This window comes from Lepisosteus platostomus, unplaced genomic scaffold, assembly GCF_059453375.1.
Source record: "Lepisosteus platostomus isolate fLepPlt1 unplaced genomic scaffold, fLepPlt1.hap1 Scaffold_46_H1, whole genome shotgun sequence".
NCBI lineage: Eukaryota > Metazoa > Chordata > Actinopteri > Semionotiformes > Lepisosteidae > Lepisosteus > Lepisosteus platostomus.
In genome coordinates this window covers 249940-265172 of record NW_028291666.1, presented here as the reverse complement: position 1 = coordinate 265172, position 15233 = coordinate 249940, and the positions used below count along the sequence as shown (strand labels likewise).

At 47.7% G+C, this 15233-nt stretch overlaps 3 non-coding genes across 3 annotated transcripts; 2 read left to right on the top strand and 1 right to left on the bottom strand.

Annotated features, from left to right (window-relative positions):
• Nucleotides 1-1020: 1020 nt before the first annotated feature.
• On the top strand, nt 1021-1184 carry LOC148633583 (U1 spliceosomal RNA). The gene has a single exon (XR_015933925.1). It is a non-coding gene; the product is annotated as a U1 spliceosomal RNA (small nuclear RNA).
• Nucleotides 1185-1819: 635 nt separating this feature from the next.
• On the bottom strand, nt 1820-1938 carry LOC148633582 (5S ribosomal RNA). The gene has a single exon (XR_015933897.1). It is a non-coding gene; the product is annotated as a 5S ribosomal RNA (ribosomal RNA).
• Nucleotides 1939-10598: 8660 nt separating this feature from the next.
• On the top strand, nt 10599-10740 carry LOC148633581 (U4 spliceosomal RNA). The gene has a single exon (XR_015933933.1). It is a non-coding gene; the product is annotated as a U4 spliceosomal RNA (small nuclear RNA).
• Nucleotides 10741-15233: the final 4493 nt, after the last annotated feature.

Here is a 15233-nt window from a genome sequence, read left to right as displayed (position 1 = left end):
ACCTCTTGCAGGAGCAGCAGCAACCGGAGCTTTTCCGGGGTGGAATCTCCCATCCGGGTGCCGGCCAGGCTCACACCTGCTGGGCTGCCCCGGGGGTGAGCCCAGTCGAGAGTCGCAGGGCCAGATCTAGTCACCGGGGAGAAACGATACAAGTGAAGGATTGCTCGGCTCTCGGCACTTGAAAAGACCGACAAATGTCTCGTTCCCGCCGGAGCTGAATGTACCCGCATGTGTGGTGTCGTCTTCTTCCCCCGCCCCGCTGTGTTTGCTGTATTGTCTCTGAAGCCGGCCCCCCCGAGACGAGACGGGCTGTTCCTGTGCCCCAATTAACACTTTACAGGTGCCATTCCCCGGCATTGTGGCCATTGTCGGTGCTTACACGCGGTAAGATAAGGCGGAGGAGAGCGGGGCATGCCCAGGGGCAGACATTCAAGGAGGGGGCAGTGCGAGGTGAGGTGAGGTGCGACACGCCGGAGCCCCGACGCAGCTAATGCGGAGCACTTGTTGGACTGGCATCGAAAGGACGTGTGCGCACGGAGCGAGCCTTCCCTGCGGCGGAGCGCGGGAACTTTCTCCCCCCCTCCCGCTGCAGGAGTTGTGTGCACTGCAGCGGTGCCGAGAGAAAAGCACAGAAGGCAGCAGGCTCTGGAGAGCAGGTAAGAGACGGAGCCTTGTGGGCAGGCGAGCAGGCCCGTTTTTTGGAAATTGCTGAAAAGGTTTGTTCGGTGTGTGGCAGGCGCACGTCGCGAGCTTGCGTGGCGATCTGCCGGTCTGGAGTTATGCAAATGAGGCCGAATTGCATCCCGGGACATGCTGCGAATGCGCAACGGCGACTGCAGATGTGTAGGAAACGGCGCGCTTGTTTTCTCGTTTTGCCCACACTTTGGAGTGTTAGTGTGGCGTGTGAGTGTGTGAAAGAGTGGGCCCAGCAGGAGGCGGTGGCGTGCGGGGCGAGGAGGTGGCCTAGGCTGCGCGATTTGTGCTGTGGGTGCGGGCCGCTTGCAGGGGCCTGTTTAACTCATACTTACCTGGCAGGGGAGATACCTTGATCAAGAAGGAGGTCCACCCAGGGCGAGGCTCGGCCATTGCACTCCGGCTGTGCTGACACCTGCGAATTCCCCAAATGTGGGAATCTCGACTGCATAATTTCTGGTAGTGGGGGACTGCGTTCGCGCTCTCCCCTGATGTGCTTGGTCCAAAATCAGATACGGGAGGGTTAGGACACCACGAGCTGCGTGGCTGCGGAAGGATCCCGGTTCGACAGGAGTGGACGCCGCTGCTGGTTCTCGCTGGCTTTTAGTTAGGGGTCCGGAGAAGCATCTCAAGCTAGTTCCACTACTCTTTCCGGACGTTCATTCCCTTTTCAAAGTCAGTCGTTTTGCTGTAGTCTGCGTTCTTTAGGCTGATTATCGAGGTTAGCCTTTATTTGGTCATGGGGGGCCTCGGTACTGTATGCTGAGTCTAAAGACAGTTTCACCCGTTTTCTGATTGCTCGGTTCTGTACCAGTGCAGACATGTCAAACAGTGAATGGCTGTACCTCTATTGTATCCGTGCTCAATGAATGAAATCGGTAACAAATGAATATATGTCTAGTTATACGAAAAACGAGTGGTTTATCGACTCATCTTCATTTGCAGATTTAGAGGCAGCTTCGATATTCGTTTTACAGACGGGGTTTTTTTTTGAATATGGGTCACACACATGCCACAGCAACAAAACATCTCTAGAGATGAGGCTATAGATCACCTTTCCATCCTGCAGGTTTTCCTCCCAAAGCCTACGGCACCAACGGCGACCCCTGCTGGCCGGGAGAGCAAAAGCTTACAGCACCTGGTATTCCCAGGCAGTCTCCCATCCAAGTACTAACCAGGCCCAACGCTGTTTAGCTTCCGAGATCAGACGAGATCGGGCGTGTTCAGGGTGGTGTGGCCGTAAGCGAAAGCCCCGGCGCCTGACTCGCTACTTGAAGCTGTGTGTGGCGGGGGTTCCGTGCCCCCCGAGCGGGACTGAAGGATCGTTCGTGTGCAACTCTTTGGAAAGGAGCTGCTTTCCAAATCGCATTGCGTGCCTGGATGTTGGCGAATGCGCTCCCTTGTGTTGGCTCGTCCCGCACTGGAGGAGGACAAACAATCTGCACGGAGGAGCACCAGGCAAGTCTTCACCAGACAAAAACCTCCAGTGCACAGCACTCTGGAAACATTTCGGGGCTTTCGCGTGTTTATTTCAGCACTTAAAAAGCGCACCGGTCCAACACGTCGGCCGGGCGCGCGGCGCCTCCGCCCTCTTGTGGCCTTGCGGCGTCAGAGCAAGAGGCTCCTTCTCGCTGCCCTTCCGCTGTGTTGCAGGGCCCCGAGAGGGAACCCGGAGCACACACTTTGTGGGGGGCGGGGGACCGCGTTCGCGCTCTGCCCCCGGTCTCTTGCGCGAGTACTAAATCTCACGGACAGGGGGGCCTCGTCATTGATTGTTACAGGTGAGACGGGGATTAGGAGGAGACCCCGACTGATGGGTAAAGGGGAGCACTGAAGAAAGATGTGAAGACGGGGGTTTGAATTTAATCTTTTCTGTAGGGGGTTTAGACTTCCAAGTCACAAGCAGGGGTTTATGGCAGGAAAGGGGGTTAACTGATAAGGATTGCAGATGCCAGCTAGGAACCCCCCTGGGTGTAATGTTAAACTGACCATTTGCCCAGAACATCATAAACTGGCCAAATACCATGAACCCCCCTCTTTACCATCAGACCGAGTGACGTCAGAAACGGAGAAGAGAACTGTATATAACCCAAAAGTTTGTAACAGTACGGGGAACAAGACTTCGGCTTTATTGTTCCTTGCATGCAATAAACTCATCTGTTTTACTTCATCTCGGGATCAAGAACCTTATTTCTTCTGTTACAACAAATTTGGCGTAGTCGGCGGATGCTCCAGAAGGCGCAGAACTTCCCATCGGCAGGAGAGACGGTCAGCGCGCACATAACTAAGAGGTAAGGACTCCTCTTTTATTTAAAAGTCCCGACTCTCTCTGACCGATTGGGAAATCTCTGCTCCCTGCGAGAATCGCCCGAGATGACGGAGTAAACGTGAGTTTCTGAATTCCTCTGGCCCGGGGAAGGCACCGGTGTATGTAATGGGTTGTTTGCTGTAAGCCCAGAATTTGGTCTGGCAGGGGTTCCGCGGTATTGTGTACAGGCGTTCGAAGCTGGTGTATGCCTTCATTGCGCGTGGAGTTTTGAACGGGTTTTGGACCCTTACCGTGAAGTTCAGGACTGGTGTGGGTCTTAATTGCACCCGGAGTTCTGAAGGTCAGAACTGGTTTGGGTCTTAATTGCACCCGGAGTTCTGAGGCTCTGAATCGGTGTGGGCCTTAATTGCGCCCGGGGTTCTAGAGCAAGTGGTGCATTAAATGCACGTCGTAGTTCAGGACTGGTGTGGGTCTTAATTGCACCCGGAGTTCTGAAGGTCAGGACTGGTGTGGGTCTTAATTGCACCCGGAGTTCTGTGGCTCGGGATCGGTGTGGGCCTTAATTGCGCCCGGGGTTCTGGAGCTGAGTGGTGCATTAAATGCACGTATAATCCAGGATTGGTGTGGGCTTTAATTACGCCCGGGGTCCTGAGATTAGCTACGCCTTGATCGTGCACAGATTGGCGTGGCGTGGTTTTTTTTTTTGTTTTAAAGGAAACAGGAGTAGAAGAGATATATGTATGTATGTTTTTGGTGTTTTCCTTGTTTGTGAAATACATATACACGCACGACACTAACATAAACACACCTCTAATAAAAGAGCAAAGCATTAAGTAGCAGGATTTAAAGGACGTTGAGACCCGAGAATCGCCCTGATTGAGCTCAGTGCGTAAGTCCACCCCGGGGCAAAAGCAGCGATGCTGGCGTTCTGGGGATGGTGAATTACTGATCAAGAAAGGGGGTTTTCGAGGTCTCGTTTCTTACCTGTGAACAGTGCGGTGTAAGTCCTCTCTAAAGTCTCGGAGAGGCATTTAGATCTGGAGGTAACAGACGCCCTTAGCTGAATGAGTGCAGTAATGCACAGGTTTTTCCAAGTGAAAACATCCCCCTACTGAATGAGCTGTTACCTCACACACGACAAAAGTAAATCTTAAAGAAACCAAACATGTGTGCTAATTGGGTGTTTGAGAAAGTGGTGGAAGTATCTGATTACATATCGGAAAAGTGTAAATTGACTGAAAGGGAAGAGAAATATAGGAAGAAGCTGAGTCTGTCAGAAGGAGTTTGGGGCGAAGATGCCTGTAAAAAAGCGTATGAACATTGGAACAAAAACAAAGATTTAGCTGCAGCCCTGGTGATCGGCCGACACCTGAGGTGGCAGATTAGCATGAAGGAGAAATCAGAATGGGATAGAAAAGAGAAGGAGTTCACAGAAAAAATAAAAGCGTTAAATGAGAGGAAAGATAATTTATTCGCGGCAAAAGAGGTACTAGAAAAAAAAACTAAAAGAGGCAGTACAGGAGAATGAGAAATTAAAGAAGGAATTAACTCCTGATCACGCTGCACTGGTTAATGTGTTACAGCCGGCGACTAAGTTATATCCTGCTCTCCCACAGGGGAACAAACAGGCAGGAAACGAAAATAATTGGGATCAATTCCCTCAGTGGCCATATGGAGAAGGGGGGTCTGATTGGGATAACACTTGGTATGAGTGTGATAAAGACGGATCAGGGTCTCCCCTGTTAGAGGGAGGGCGCCCGCAGGTCTGTACTCTCACTCGAAGTGGGAAAGGACTTGATATAGCAGGGGCTGGTGCCGTTGATGACAGCGCCACTCTAACTCCGTCTCGCACCCCGCCGAGGGGGTCCGTTCTCGTACCTACCTTCCCTGAACCCCCAATACGATCAAATCCAAAACCGGAGGATATTGACCGGTGGGCTAGAGAAGTACCGCACCCAAAATTAGGGATGCAGCGAACCTGGAGTGCGCTTCAGGAATTAAAAGATACTTATGGTATCTCCCCCCTGACTGCCGCTATGATCCTCAGAAGGACAGGGAGAAGATGAGGGCATCAAAATAGCCGAGCAACCACTAAGGAATGAAGACCTCATCCTTTTCACTGATGGAACTTCATTCATAAATTCTAGTGGGGAGAGGAAAGCGGGTTGGGCTGTGACTACAGAACATGATATCCAATGTGGGGGAAGATTTGAGGTACCCACGTCAGCACAGCGAGCTGAACTGAAAGCTTTGGTGGAAGCCTGTAAATTAGCAAAAGGCAAGACCACCACAATATACACAGACTCACGATATGCATTTGGAGTATGCCATGATTTTGGAAGGTTATGGAGTAATAGGGATTTTTTAACCTCTGCTGGCACTCCAGTAAAGAATGCAGATCTGGTGTCTGAGCTGCTTGCGGCTCTCCAACTCCCAAAGCAGGTAGCTGTAGTCAAATGTAAGGGCCACAGCAGAGAGGACACTCCCGAGGCCAGGGGCAATAAGCTAGCAGACTGGACAGCACGTCAAGCTGCCCTGGGGCAATGGGAGGAGTGGGCTATAGAAAAACCTCTTCAGATTATTTCAGTTTGCACAGTGAACATACAGGCACTCCGGACGGAACAGCTCAGCGAGCTCCAGGCCCAGGCTCCAAGGATTGAGAAATGGACCTGGATGGAACGCAATGTGGGGCTGCAGAAGGATGGGACCTGGAGGTGCCAGCGTACAGGCAGACCCGCCTGTCCCAAGCAACTAATGCCCTACCTGGCGCAGCAAATACACTCCACAGGGCACCCAGGTGTTAGCCAAATGACTCGACGCTTTGCTCAGAGCTGGGTGGGCACAGGCTTCACACCCTTCGCAGCTGATGTGGTACAACGCTGTGGAGAGTGCCAAAAAGCCTCTGGAGCACCGCCGGTTCGGGCTCCTAATCTTCGACGTCCTGCACCCGAGGGGCCCTTTAGACACTGGCAAATAGACTATTGTTCACTGCCACCCTGTAAAGGGAAAACAGGCCTCCTAGTGATGGTGGACCAGTTTTCTAGATGGGTGGAGGCTGTCCCTGTCAAACGAGAGACTGCACAGACAACTGCCAAATATCTCGTGACAGAAGTAATTCCCCGATGGGGACTCCCGTGTCGCATAGACTCAGACCAGGGCACACATTTTACTGGAAAAGTGAGTCAGGTGGTGGCAGACCTACTAGGGATCAAATGGGACCTGCATTGCCCTCATCACCCGCAGTCCTCCGGCATGGTGGAACGGGTAAACCGGACTTTGAAAGCTAAATTGACAAAGTACCACTTGGGAGGGATCCCCTGGGTGGATGCATTGCCCGCCGTACTGTGCAGCATCCGGGCTGGGACAAATCGAATAGTGGGGCTGAGCCCGTTTGAGGTGATCACGGGGCGTCCCATGAGACTGAGTGACTCTCCAGGACATGACAGAGTAGGCTTTAGTATACTAACTGATTCTCTGTTACAGTATTGCAAGTTGCTGACAGAGGCCACCCAAGGAGCCCGCGAGCAGGTCCTGGAGGCGTGGGGACCACCACCTGAAGGAGGGCACGACCTCATCCCAGGAGAGTGGGTGTGGATCAGGAAATTTCCTTCACAGGTTCTCCAACCCAGGTGGGACGGACCCTACCAGATCCTGTTGACAACCGAGTCTGCGGTTCGAGTGGAAGGAAAAGATCGCTGGATCCACGCGTCACACTGCCGACGAGCCTCATCCCCAGACCCAGAATGAAATCATTTCTGTTAATAATGATAATTGTTGCTGTAGAACTATGTTCCGCAGGGATTAATGATCATCTCTCCCACAAAGGAGAACATGGAATTAATTCCTTTTTAGGCCTCTCCTATCTGACAGCTAAGAAAACCAACCAAAGTGCCTGCTGGGTGTGTGCCGCATTACCCAAATATGTACAGGGAGGACTTCCTATGGGGGCCATTCCTTGGCGTCTCGAGGAAGTCATAGGCATGATCATTTGGAGGGATAATTTAGGAGATTTTAATATGACAAACTATGGGGGTTGCCATAACACGACTTTAACCTGTACAACATTACAATATCTACAGGAGCGAGGCTTAGAGCCCACGAGTTTCACAGGCTCTTACGCTCCTAAATATAACAGAAGCCATACACCACCATACCTGACTCTAAATAAGGAACGTGAGGGAAACATATGTTTTCAGCACACTGATGGTCTGCACTTGGTTGGATGGAGTCGTTGCAACCTTACCATCGCTGCAAATATATCCACCTCTACCTTCCAAATTCCAGGATGGGATCGGCACACCCCACAGTTCGGTATAAGTTTCTTATTTTCAGAGGCATGGGGAGCGCCAAACGGAACATATTTCATTTGTGGAAAACGAGCCTACCCATGGTTGCCAGCCCAGTGGTCTGGCTCATGTTATTTAGGATATGTGGTTCCTCATATCCGTGTTCAAACCCACACCCCCTTCGGACCTAACCACAGACCACAAAGAAAATTGGCTGATTGGGAATATTATTTAGGTATAATATTTCCACAAGCCGGCATGAACTTTCTGAGTCGAGAGTTAATTCAAATGGCCTCGACTTTAGAAGAATTAGCAAATTCTACCTCATCTAGTCTGAAGGCTGTTAATGATGAGATGGTAGCCCTCAGAACAGTGGCCATGCAGAACCGACTGGCTTTAGATTATGTACTGGCGGCCCAAGGAGGAACTTGTGCAGTAATTGGCACTGAATGCTGCACATATATCCCTGATAATTCTGAGCACATCTCAGATCTGGCCCAACACATTTACAATGAGGGACAGAAATATCAGGACTATTATACTGAAAATTGGGGAATTGGATCTTGGGTAAAGTCTGTGTTTGGGGCCTGGGGCGGAACTTTTTTACAGTGTTTATTTGTAGGAATAGTATTGTTTATATGTATAATTGTAATCATCACGTGCACAAAAACATGTATCACATCTTGCCATAACCGTGGAACGTACAATGTCATGGCAATACATACCTGTTCGCCAAGAAAGGAAAGATCTGCCCTGACATTGTATGTATAAAAATAGGCTACACTGACGTATGCCATATTTTATAAGGGGGGAATGAAGAAAGATGTGAAGACGGGGGTTTGAATTTAATCTTTTCTGTAGGGGGTTTAGACTTCCAAGTCACAAGCAGGGGTTTATGGCAGGAAAGGGGGTTAACTGATAAGGATTGCAGATGCCAGCTAGGAACCCCCCTGGGTGTAATGTTAAACTGACCATTTGCCCAGAACATCATAAACTGGCCAAATACCATGAACCCCCCTCTTTACCATCAGACCGAGTGACGTCAGAAACGGAGAAGAAAACTGTATATAACCCAAAAGTTTGTAACAGTACGGGGAACAATACTTCGGTTTTGTTGTTTCTTGCGGGAAACAAGACTTCGGCTTTATTGTTCCTTGCATGCAATAAACTCATCTGTTTTACTTCATCTCGGGATCAAGAACCTTATTTCTTCTGTTACAACAGCACTAACACCAGAGGGACACCCCCGGCGTCTCTTTTTGAGAGACGCCCTGGGGTTTCCTAATGGCCAAGGAGGGTCGGGACCTCGGTTTGACGCCTCCCCCGAAGGACGGCGCCTGTTTGTGCAGCAGAGTGTCGCCATCAGGAGGCTGGGGCGTAAGAGAGCCACACAGCCCGCAGGGTGAGCGCTCCCTACTGGTCCCAGTCACACCTCTTGCAGGAGCAGCAGCAACCGGAGCTTTTCCGGGGTGGAATCTCCCATCCGGGTGCCGGCCAGGCTCACACCTGCTGGGCTGCCCCGGGGGTGAAGGATCGTTCGTGTGCAACTCTTTGGAAAGGAGCTGCTTTCCAAATCGCATTGCGTGCCTGGATGTTGGCGAATGCGCTCCCTTGTGTTGGCTCGTCCCGCACTGGAGGAGGACAAACAATCTGCACGGAGGAGCACCAGGCAAGTCTTCACCAGACAAAAACCTCCAGTGCACAGCACTCTGGAAACATTTCGGGGCTTTCGCGTGTTTATTTCAGCACGTAAATCGCACCAGTCCAACACGTCGGCCGGGCGCGCGGCGCCTCCGCCCTCTTGTGGCCTTGCGGCGTCAGAGCAAGAGGCTCCTTCTCGCTGCCCTTCCGCTGTGTTGCAGGGCCCCGAGAGGGAACCCGGAGCGCTCACTTTGTGGGGGGCGGGGGACCGCGTTCGCGCTCTGCCCCCGGTCTCTTGCGCGAGTACTAAATCTCACGGACAGGGGGGCCTCGTCATTGATTGTTACAGGTGAGACGGGGATTAGGAGGAGACCCCGACTGATGGGTAAAGGGGAGCACTAACACCAGAGGGACACCCCCGGCGTCTCTTTTTGAGAGACGCCCTGGGGTTTCCTAATGGCCAAGGAGGGTCGGGACCTCGGTTTGACGCCTCCCCCGAAGGACGGCGCCTGTTTGTGCAGCAGAGTGTCGCCATCAGGAGGCTGGGGCGTAAGAGAGCCACACAGCCCGCAGGGTGAGCGCTCCCTACTGGTCCCAGACAGACAAACAATCTGCACGGAGGAGCACCAGGCAAGTCTTCAGTGCACAGCACTCTGGAAACATTTCGGGGCTGTCGCGTGTTTATTTCAGCACGTAAAGCGCACCGGTCCAACACTTCGGCCGGGCGCGCGGCGCCTCCGCCCTCTTGCTGCCCCTGCAGCTGCTTCACTTTTCCCTTTAGTTGCCATCGATTTTTTTGTAGTGCTATACATATACGATTGAGGTATCTTAGAGTTCTCCTTCGAAGACCCAGCACTCTCTTTTCTTTTCCCAGTGTTACTCATATCGGACTTTTTAAACCTAAAAAAAAATCGTTTTTTTTTCTTTCAATTATAACTGAAGTTTAAACAACTAGTGTTAAGTCCTTATTTTTCTGTAGTCAAAAAAAGCAAAAATTAACATTCAGGTCATGAAAAACTCAAAAAAACTCCCCAACCACTAAACTTTACCTCCCACCTGAGCGCCATCTTGAACGCCCCTACCACCAGAGAATGCTCACGATTTCGGAAGCTGTCTCCGGGACGTGCTGATTCCACACATCCTGAATAAATCATGATATTGTTAGTTGCTGTAGCTAGACGTTCAAATGAGTTTCATGGCCAGATGGACTGTTTCCTCCAGCGGTATAATATTGCAGTGAGACAGCACGATGCCTGCAAGACTATGTCACGCTAAACGCCACAGATTGTGTTTGTCCGTTCGTGTCAGTCGTCCCGCAGCCACGGGAAGTGGGACACAAACATGCTGCAATGCTTTCAAGACGTTAGGATTTGTTTGTGCAACATCCAAGAAGAGTACTTGTGGCTTGAATGTGAACTGTACGTGCCCGCCCCCTTTCCTCTGTAGTGCATGAGTTCCTCCCGGCATGCCCTTCGTCATTGTTCTGTCATCTTGTATTTAAAGGGTTGTATTTCTGCTGCTGAAAATAAGCAACGGTTTTCTCACAACGCCCTTTGTTCCCAACGGAGCCCTTGTCTGTCATGAAATTCTTCAAAACCTCAAGCTAGAAGAAGAAGAAGACGACAAATATGAAGCGTTATAGCAACGACATGCCATGAGACGATCGATAACGATTTCCATAGGATCCCCGCGGTTGCCTGGCAACCGTCAGCTTTGCGCAGTGGCAGTATCGTAGCCTGTGAGGTTTAGCCGAGGCGCGATTATTGCTAGTTGAAAACTTTTCCCAATACCCCGCTTCCGCCGGTTTGCAATACAATCGGCGAGAGCAATTTTTGACAGTCTCGTCAGAGACTGAGCAAGGTGTTTAAAGACAGATTTGGTCACGGTGATATCATGGTAGAAAGAAACGAGCTTGTTACGTCTCAACAGAAACGCTCTTTAGCTCTTTCAGCTTTATGCAGAGAACGGCGTCTGTCGAGATTACTTTTGTGTCAGCGCGAAACTCCGTGTGCTGTCAGTTTGATTTCATATTGCTCGAAGCGGCGCCTGGCTTTTGTCTGTCAAACGTTAGGTTGCGCTTCTTCATGCTGCATCGTCGGCATGAGTAGAGCATTTTAAACGTCTGTACTTACTGCGCCCCATAAGAAATCGTTTGTCCCCATTCAAAAGAGATTGTGCGATGTCCTGCAGCGTTCGCAAAGCAAACCTTTGACAGTTTGAAAAGAGGAATTTATTCTGCTTCCTGTGCGTGCAGTAGTTACAAAGTTGAACGTCTTTACACGATCTGCTGCAGTTTTCAGTGGGTGGGCTTTGTCAAATGGCTTGGAAAAACGCACTGTGTTTCGGCTCGGGAAACATCATGAGCAGTGTCCTGCGTGTTTTCTGTGTATAGCTGTCTTTTAACGCATACAGAATTCATTCGAAATCATTGATTTCTCCAATTAACAAGGGTCCCTTCTTGAACCTGCCAGAAGCATTCTTTCAATGTAACAGATTTACTCCGGGGAAGGGCAGCATGACATTGAGAGTAGCTCAAGCTTTCGGCACCTTTATCTGACTGCATGTATGCAGACACTGCTCAGAATCCCCTGTAAGATTCTCCTTCAATTCCGTTTTGCAGTGCTTTAGCTCTTTCAAAAGGCTTCGCTTTGCTAGTCACAATCCAAGGCTCATGACAGCATTTGAAAACATTCGCAACTGCGTTGGCCGGGAATCGAACCTGGGTTAACTGCTTTGAAGGCAGCTATGCGCAACACTGGCTCGCTCCAGAATAAATCTCACGTCGAGGGCATATTTTTTTCCATTTTACCGTGAGTCGGGCTCAGCTGCACAGAGGAGAGAGCAGAGCAATGAGGTCACGGGGACAGGGGAGTCACACGCTAGCGGTTTGAATACGCGGAAGATCACTGAGGGATCCACAGTATATGGACCCTCCGTGCGCCATCAGTCCGCACTCCGGACTCTGAATCCTGCCATCCGAGTTAAGATCTCGGCGGAACCTGAGGCGCAGTTCCTTCTTAAAACGTAATCTGGTGAGCATTTCTATAATCGTACTTGTATAGATGCAGCCTTTAATGTGTTGCTAGGTTAAAATTGATGACTTCTTGTATTTCAGTAGGCAACTGCCCTCTTGATTTCGGATTTAATTTCTTTATTACAGGGGCGCTTTTATGAAGACAGAGTCATGTTCAGGTACTTTGCTTGATGGAGGAAGCTCATTTCGGACTCTGTGATCTGCTCACCTGGAAAGGTCTGCTATACTACTACAAGAGAGAAGTAGAGTCTGGAAGAAGGGACAATTTTATGATGCTTTGGAAGATAATGTTTTTTTTTTCTTATACTGAAAATGAAAGGTAGTTGTTTCTATATGGACTCAGTCTTTGGAATTTGTATATATATATATTTCAGTGATCCCTCAGCCATTCCTTCTGTATTGTAATTCAATTTCTCTTTTAAAATTCCTTCCCCACTTCTAGGACCTGCAGTTGCTGAACTCCACAATGGCTTCTATTGGAAAGTCTGTGACTGAGACCAAGTAAGTGTTCACTTTTTTATGAAACCATTATTTATTTAGGAGCAATGAGCAATTCTTATATAAATGCAATAAAATCATTATGCTCAAACTATGAGAGAGAAAATTAAGGATAATTTAAGAAATCAGTCTTAGCTTGTTTCTATACACAGATGGTATTATTTATTTTCAAAGGAAACCCGCGCGGATTCCCCTGGTGTGCAAGATGTACCTGAATACTCTTGATCAGCTTCCTGCTCACTTGAAGAGGGCGTGTATGAAGCACGCCACGGCAGAAAAGATCAGGATGGCCTCTCAACAGGCGAGGGAGGACATGATGAATCACCTGAAGAACGGGGTCATCGTGGATTACCACAGAATAGAGATCGTGTCTGGTGAGGCAAACAGGATAGTGGTTGTAAGACTGCTAGAGTCCTTGGGCCTTTTTGTACATGGGAAGCCTGAAGACACATTGGCAAGGTGAGATATTTTTAATCTGTAAGGCTTCTGTAGTTTCTTTTTGAAATCATTGTTACAACATATTATGTAAAAGCATGTTGAAAAGAATCTACCTGCATTCCAGCGGCCCTGAGCAAGAGGCCGCTGTCCAGGAGGAAGAGATGCCAGAGGCTGCTCTAGAAACTGAAACAGAAGCGGATAAGGAAGGGGAAGATGTGAGCTCTGAAGAACTCTATCAGCAGTAAGACTTTTTATTTTTCAGATGTATCTATTTTTTACTAAAATTCTAATTTGTCTTATAGGTATAAAATGTTTAAACCGGTGTTTTATATCCTTACAGGCCCTGAGTAGTTAAAAAGTATCAGCAGGCCGGAAGAGAGTGGCCCAAGCTGGACTCTATAGAAAGCACTCCCTGGATGCTCCTCTCCTGATTGGATTCAAACAGTACCTTACCAAGGATCTGGGAGTGGCAAATTATTCTCAGGAGGTATTTATTTTTTAAAGGCATTTAAAATTAAGCAATGGTATCTTCATTGTAAATGTTTTTATTTCTTAGCTTAAAATTCACCCATGTGAAATGATGTCAGCCATAAACATCATGACTCTATATTTCCTACCTGAATCTATTCTACTTAAATTATTACATTATACACAATTTGAGTTCATTTTAAAAAGTAAAAGTTAATGAAAGGAATGCATTTTCATAAGAAAGATAATACCGATATGCATGTGATAATCTTCCTTATATCATGTAGTGCATCATTTGGACACTTTGTGGGCTTCAAATACAAAGAAAATCATGTTCTATGGTACAAGATAAATACAAAACTTAAGCTTCTTTATAAAGCATAAGCAATCATTTATTACATCGCTTCTTGAATTAAATCTTTTGACAAGAGGTAAGACTTCTATTTTACATTTAAACCCATGTTTAGCTGCGTTTTTTAGATTTAACTGAACCAATTTCGGTGTGTGATAATGTCCTTGAATTCTGACAACATCACACTAAATTACATGATATAAAACAGCTAATGTTTCTAGAGATAAAGTTTCTGAGATGCTTCTAATTACTTTTTATTACCAGGGACAGTTTAATTCACCTTGTACAGTACTGTAAGACCAAGATGCTTTTTTTAAAAGTTATTTAACATTTTATAGAACTTTGTCTACTATGGCAACATGATGTGCTTGGTGAATCTTGGAAAAATACTGCTTGGCCACTTATCTTAAGATAAAGATAGGATAAAGGTTTATCTTTTGCACCTACCTGACCCCCAGGGAAGGCCAATGCTTTCTAAGTTGATGGTTCCCTACAGTAGACTGTACCTTATCTTCAAAGGTAATGTATATTGACCCAAATCAGTTTTGGAATCCAATCTACTGCCGAGATGGAGCACATCCTTTTTTCAGGATTTTAGCATCATACGTTTGGTATATTTAGTCCCTAATGCTGAAAGAAATGATCATAGAACATGACATCTAACCTTACCTGTGGTGTCTTTAATCCCTATTGCTCAATGCATGGTGTACGTACTGCATACATGTGTCTTGAGAATGAGGAATGGGCCCCTGAGACAGTCATTTGCCTGTTTCACAAATGATCGTATTTTACTAGAGATTCTGTTTGGGATATAGATGTGCATTCGGACAGCAATCCCTTTCAAGAAATGATACGTTCTGGATGAGGTCAAAGGTGCTGGAACACTGTATTTAGGATGTGTTTGCAGAGACTATGTGTCTCCTGCTTCAACGCAGTGATAAATAGATGTGCTCCTGTAATTCATTGGTACATGCCCAGGGCAGTAAGCAGTCTGAGGATTTATTTCCAGACGGCATAGAGCAGTGAAGCAGTGAAGTAGTGCAACACACTGGATCATTATATTATTAGAATCTATTCTACTTAAATTATTACATTATACACAACTTGAGTTCATTTTAAAAAGTAAAAGATAATGAAAGGAATGCATTTTCATAAGAAAGATAATACCGATATGCATGTGATAATCTTCTTTATATCATGTAGTGCGTCATTTGGACACTTTGTGGGCTTGAAATACAAAGAAAATCATGTTCTATGGTACAAGATAAATACAAAACTTTAGCTTTTATTTTAATTAGATTTGTTTATAAAGCATAAGCAATCATTTATTACATTAATATATGTGAAAATAACATTTTAGCATCATACGTTTAGTATATTTAGTCCCTAATGCCGAAAGAAATGATCATTTGTTTAACATGCACGGGTCTGTCTCAAAGGATGCAGTGCTCCTGAAGGGTCTCAAACCCTACATTTCGGATGCCTAGCTGTATCCCTCTCATGTGGCACCTCAGAATGACTTCTAACCTAACCTGTGGCGTATTCAGTCCCTAT